Consider the following 7,052-nt stretch of genomic DNA (forward strand, 5'->3'; position numbering starts at 1 on the left):
AACGTCGAGCTGATAAGGGTAGTCGGATGGATTCTTCTTTAGCATGCCATATTCATAACCATCCTTAAACCCTTCAGCTTGACCCACCAAGCGCGACGCCGCATTACAATCCATCACAAGAGTCTGAAACTCGTCTGAGTATTTCATCGCATAAGCGCAACGAGTCACACCCTGTGAAATCAGCCATTGACGGTCCTGCGCGAGGGAAGAAACAGACGTCTCAAGAGCAGGGATCTGAGAGTTTAACAACTCAACAGTTTCCTTGGCTTGTTTTAGCTCTTCTTTGTCAGACGCCGTTGCCGCCAAGGCTTCATTCTTTTCCGCTCGCGCAGCATCGAGCTCTTTCTTCAGGCGCGCAACCTCACTCTCCAATAAAGATTTGTCAGTATTAACCTGCGCAATAGTTTGGTCACGCACCTCTGCTTCCAACTCCAGGTCACGCGCTTGACGCGTGTACTTGGCCGCGTCTGCCTCTGCCGCTTGCAGCTTCTCCTGCGCAGCTTGCAGCTCAAGCCCACGCTTCACAAAAGCAGCGTTGGCACTTGCCCGGTTCTCGCTAAGTTCTGTTTGGAGTTTATCAGCCCTCTCTCGGGCATCAGAAAGATTCCAAGCAGAAATCTTAGCCTTTTGCTTGGCCTCCGCAAGGGCATCACGTACCTTTATATAATCATTGCGAAGCTCTTGGGAGGCAGCAAAGAACGCAGACCCGGCAAAAAGGTGGTCATTAAGCAAGTCCACGCGAGCGCGGTCCTCTTGAAACCTCATTTCAGCGGGAGGAACAGAGTGAGCCCAAAAGTCTTCACATACGCCCATGATATTCCAGCTCGGGCGGTATATGTGATCGGCTCCCTACAAACACAAAGCAACGCAAAGAAAGGTTTTAGTTATCTAAACACTAATTTGGAAGTCTGCACAGCGGAGCAAAATAAACTTATACCTGCGGAGAACCGGCAGAAAGGTTAGCGCCAGCTGGTGAGCTCCTGCCTACCCCATGAGAAGAAGGCTGCGCCACGAAATCTCGTGGCGCTATAGGGCTTACGCGGCCACCATCAGAATCTTCAAAATTGACCTCCTCATCATCCTCTATAACAGGTCTCTTCTCCTGCGACTTGGAAAAGTCAAAAATAGTCTCACGAGGAGGGTTGCGCGCAGGAGGAGGTGAGGGAGGTCTTGACGCTGTTAGATCAGCGCGTAAAATAGTCTCCTGCTCCTTAGTGATCCCAATGAGGGGAGATTCAGTACTTGTTGGAGCAGGAGCTGAACTAAAGGCGCCAGCGCTAGCAGTGCCACCAGCAGCTTGTGTGCCAGCTATAATTCCTATGAAAAAGCCAACAAGGAGAAATGATTCATGACTTGAACTAAATGAAAAAATCAGACAATCAAAGCGCAATAAATACATTGGCGCACCGCAGTTCGTGAATTAAGCATCGCCATGAAGTCCATTTTCCCCCTTTTCGAGGGTAAAACAGGGGACTTCAATACAACCTTAGGCGTAGCCTCGGCACCTTGCTGCGCCTGAGGTTGAGCCACCAACGTTGCCGGCTCTACAAACATTTGAGTGAACAAAGCTTCATTAATAACTCTATCGGAATCACGCTCATAAAACCACAAAATATAAACAAAGTATACCTGTTGGAGAAGACGAAACAGCAGGCGCAGCGCCGCTTCCCTTGTCCGTCGCGCGAAGAGATGAGGTGGCAGCACCATACCTCGTGTGGACTGGAGGATTGCCCACACCTCGAGGCAAAGAAGACGAAGAAAACTGGGAAGTAAAACCCTTGGTTTTCTCAAGTCCCTTCACTTGAGTAGGAGGAAGATTCTGGGCAACAGAGGCATCATCTTTTTTCTGTTTTTTACTGGCCCCTGCGCCAGTTTTGCCTTTAGCCTTGCGCTTGAGTTTTTGCGCTTCAGCTTCTTCCTCCTCCACTTCCTCTTCCACAAGATCCAACTCATAATTAGCGAGCGCATCTACAATACGCGCAACAGAAATGTTAAAACCAAATTTGGTACTCTAAGGGCCTAAGCACAAATACAAAGGCTTACCAGGCGCATCGCTGTCAAAACAAAATTCTAAATCGACAGGGATGAACATATCATCGAAGCGATTAGGGAAAGCAACTTCCCCAGCGCTCAGCGCGACAGAGCCACCCTCCGTATACTCGTCATAGGCGGCGTGGATGTATTCCTTGCTTTCTGGATAAAACAAGACAAGTGATATCAGCAAAACGAATTATACTCGTGCAAAATTAATGCAATGAACAAACAACCCACCTGAGCCATCAACATGGATGACAGGCTCAGTCCCGCTGTCAATCCACCTCTTGCTCATGCCAAACCCCACCAACGCTTCCTCGCAAATTTTCCTGGCGGGGGATGGTTCAGCAGATAACTTCTTAACCCACGCGCCAGATGGATTCTTAAGAACGTCATCATCCGCGGGCGCGGAAGTAATCGCGCGCATAGTCATGCGGATGGGAATCACACCAGCCTTGATATAAAAGAAATTTTCAGCCCAGTCATGAAGGCTTTTGAAGGAAACAGTGCAGCACTTAACCTTCTGACTGCGCGTCGTGAATGAGAACCAAGAATCTTGGATTTTCGGCTTATAAAAATATTGAAAGCACCGAGGGGTGGGCTCCTGGCGCTGAGCTTTGCACATGAACTCAAAATGAGTCATGCGCACTAATCCACAGGGATGAACTTGGGATATGTGAATCCCATAAAACTGAAGGAGCGCACCTATAAACCTTGTCATCGGAAGACGAAGGTTACAGTGAATAAAAAAATGATAATATAGAGAGATGTAGCCGGCAGGAGGATCCGCCGCCGTTTGCCCGGTCGCCGGGAGAAGACAACCATACTCAGGGAGAAAACCCTGAGAGGCGACGAGATTATCAAAATCATGTTGTTTCAACTTGCAGGGAATCTCATCCCATCTCTTCACCGTCTTGTTCTTCCCTCCTTCCTCCGACGAGGCCTCGGCAACCCTAGTACCCTTGCCGGTTTTCTTTAAAGTAGACATAACCACAGATTTTACACGGCTTTACTAGGGGAAATTGTGGTGTCTGGGTTATCAGACATACAATTGCGAATCGAAAAGTATGGTTACTTTAAGCACGGAATTCAGGGGCAAAGAAGATAAAGGCTCTTAATCGGAATGTAAATTGAAGAAGCAAAAGCTCTAAAAATGACAATGGAGATGAAGAAAAAACCGTTCAAAAGGTTTGGTTTTATAGGCCCAGGGGAGAGAAAGAGAAAAAAGTAATAATCAGATCTACGCTCACGCGCCCCCACGCGCAGGCGTAGGCCAACATAAGCGCGACACGTGTTCCTGACACTGTATGAGGAGACGTGAAAGGCAACTGTAGCACCTCGAGCACGCGAAAGGTCTGACACATAACGTCTCCATCTCTGATGCATGTCAGCATCAACCAACCACGTGCATTGACGATTCGTTTTAACCAAAGGGATAGAATTTCGCGCAACGCACATATGAGAAATGAAAAAAGACAAACCCTATTAAAAGAGCAAACTATTAAGTCTAATATCTATCTTACCTCGCTCGCGCGAGACAAGACACACATTAGACTGGGGGGGGGGGCTTGAAGGGGTATGCACCCGCCTTAACATCGAGCGGGGCGGGTCAACCCACAAGATATAGACAAGAGGCTTGAAAACAGGATGTCATGAAGACACAAAGCCAAAACCTATGCGTGTGGCGCATATCACATATGCTCACGCATCACATATGCTCACGCATCACATATGCTCACGCATATCACATCTGGGCGTGGTGCATATCACATATGCTCACACATATTACATATGCTTGCGCATATCACATGCTCACGCATACCACATCTGCGCATGAAAACATCTGCGCGTGAGAATAAAGGGAAGACCTTGCGCATCCCCGGGATAGGCGCATAAAGGACAACACAACAAATGAGACAATAGTCTAATCCAAATCAGGATAAGGACAACCATGATTGTACTCATCAGACAACCTTTCAGAAGGTATCTTTTAAGGAATAAAGAATGTGCTGATGATGACAGCTGCCAATGAAGGGTGGACAACTCAGCAAAACCCATGTGCCACCACGTGATGGCACATGGGTCAGATAAAATACCTTGGTCAGAAAATAATCAATGAAAAAGCACCAGGTGTCCTAAGTACACGTGGCGCGAAGCAATAGAAGGAGGCCAAAAAGGCCCTAATTGAGTCTGAGCCCAATCATTGGAAACCCTAATACTATAAATATCACACCACCTCCACAGTTGAGGCCAAGCAAGAAAATATATTCCAAGTCCTTACTCATTTTCACATTCTTATCTTCTCCTACAATTATCTTATTCTCACACCGGAGGGTTACCCCAAAGAGGAACCCTCTGTCCCTTTCTGAGGGGTAAGCTCACGGTGTTGTTCGTTTTGTAGGTGGAAGAACTCGTATTTCGGAAAACCATCGGTGATATAGCACACTCATACCCGAGGAACGTTGATCGTATACAAGTATGTCGATCCACGCTTCTTCATCATTCATATTTTGGACTTGTTTGCAATTCATCTTTGGGCTTTGACAGTTGGACCTTTATCAGTTGGTCCAATTGTTATCAATATCGTCCCCTAATACTAATAGCTTCTTTTGCGATCCGTTGAGTAAGGTTTGCACTAACATAATAAAATAACAACAAAATTGGAAATTTACATATCATAGAATTTTGGTTAGAAGTATGGCAGGTCAAGAAGAATGGTGACACAGAAATTGATTTGATTTCCATTCGTTGATCCATTTGAGGGCACATTTTCGTTCAAACTCGACCACTCTGGATCACGAATTCAAATAATATCTTTTACTTTCCTTTGCTTTCTTTTTTGTCCTTAACTTTCTCTCTTTTCTTTCATTACGTATATAAATATCATGAACATAGCGTTAGAGATATAAGCTATTAAGAGAAGGAGAGGGACAATTATCATTGATCCACGAACATGAGAGTATAAACGCCCTATATAACTTAACGAAAAGTGAACAACCAACAAAACAAATAAAGTATATAATTAGCTCCAATATTTGTAGAAATAACTATAAGGCCCTTATTAAATGGAAAACTATTTATTTCATAATAATATTATAGCGGCATGCAACTGGAATTAGAATTATGAGTTTCAATAACTATAGAACGGGATATTTGAGTATGTATTAGTTAAATAATATTTGCGGGCATGTGACTATGTATAGTATTATTTTAATAATATTCACAGGTTTGAGACATGACTAGGATATTGTACACATTAATAATGTTATGACGTATGATTTTACTGCAATATTAAATAAATATACGATGTAATTTTAGGTATTCCATATGTATAAAGATAAAAGCTTGTTTGATGTGAAACCTATTAACAAGGGTCTAGTCTAAATGACACAAAACTGATAAATTTGTGTTTAGTCTAAACTTAGTTATCTACTTTACATTTGTATCTTTTGTTGTAAATTTTGAATATTAACGCGCAAAAAGTAAAATAAAATTTTGGGTTAACGGATCACGCTCATGTCAACACACACAAACTTGTGTCGTTTTTGTGTCCATGTGTGTGGGTCAACTTTGGGTTCGTGTTATGTTCCAGTTTATGTTCCAGTGCAATCCAACAAAGGAGCTGCTTCCATGGAGGTTGAAGAAAGCGTTCCAACTGAAACAAAAACCGTAGCAAAACCGAACTTTAAACCATTGACTGCTCACGAAGTATCTGATGGTAAAGTTCAAGTTCGCAAAATCCTGGTTCCAAAACATAGGTACTCACCTTTAAAAAAAGCATGGATGGATATATACACTCCAGTATACGATCAAATGAAAATCGACATTCGCATGAACTTGCAATCACATCATCATCATCATCATCATCGTACTCAGTATATCCCACCAATAGCAAAGCTATGGTAAGGTCTGAGGAGGGTAAGATGTAGACAGCCTTACCTCTACCCTATAAGGATAGAGAGGCTGCTTTCGGTGAGACCCCCGGCTCGATAGTAGTTTTGCATCAAGCCTTGGACATAAGGCACATAGCACTCAATCATCGGGACACCGGCTGATCGGTGCATGTACCCTTGTCTTTCGGCTATCAACGCCACTACATGATGCCTAATTAACCGTCCGTCACTTTTAACGTTATTTTCACGAGATTAGTAAAATAACGTCAAAATTAGTGCAATTTCACTTTTGCCCACCCGAGGGTTCACACATATATACATCATATGAACTTGCAATCACGAAACGTTGAAATGATGACTAGACGTGACACCCCTGATGTTAGCAACCTTCAAAAATGTGCTGACTTTGTTCACGCATTTATGCTCGGTTTTGATGTGATTGATGCTGTGGCGTTGTTGAGGATGGATGAACTTTATGTTGATTCGTTTGAGATCAAGGATGTTAAAACGTTGAAAGGGGAACATCTTTCTCGGGCTATTGGAAGGCTTTCTGGTAAAGGGGGTAAAACGAGTTTGCAATCGAGAATTCAACAAAAACGAGGATTGTTATCGCGAATACTAAGATTCATATTCTGGGATCGTTTTCGAATATTAAGGTTGCAAGAGATTCGTTGTGTAGTCTTATAATGGGATCGCCTGCTGGGAAGGTGTATTCAAAGCTAAGAGCTGTTACTGCAAGATTAGCTGAGAGGTTTTGAATCTTTGATTTAAGGTTTTGTTATTATTTTATGTCTTGTTTTTGGGATATCTAAAAGTGGTAAACATGATTAGGTTTATGGATTATGCATCCTTCTGGGTTTGTAATGAAGTTTGTATTTCATTAATACATTTGAGTATGCGTCGGTTTTGAGGTTTTTGTTTCTTATATGCAAGGACATAAACGAATTGAATGTTTCTTTGAATCTTTTGTTGTGAAGTTTGTTTATACAGTTAACATATGATCAGGTTTTGGGTTGTCATAATAATCGAGTCATGTTTGGGTGACATGTTTAATCTGTTTTAACCACTTGATTACAAATTGTCAAGGCCGCAACGATTTGGACTCGTTTAGATATGTATAAAATA

At 43.1% G+C, this 7,052-nt stretch overlaps 1 pseudogene; it reads left to right on the plus strand.

The window, feature by feature from the left end:
* The first annotated feature begins 5,647 nt into the window (after nucleotides 1-5,647).
* LOC143563326 (uncharacterized) lies at nucleotides 5,648-6,811 on the plus strand (annotated as a pseudogene).
* The last annotated feature ends 241 nt before the right edge of the window (nucleotides 6,812-7,052 follow it).

The sequence above is a fragment of the Bidens hawaiensis genome, unplaced genomic scaffold (assembly GCF_021521415.1).
Source record: "Bidens hawaiensis isolate Kalapana, Puna unplaced genomic scaffold, B.hawaiensis_p1.1 tig00021362_1, whole genome shotgun sequence".
Taxonomy (NCBI): Eukaryota; Viridiplantae; Streptophyta; class Magnoliopsida; order Asterales; family Asteraceae; genus Bidens; species Bidens hawaiensis.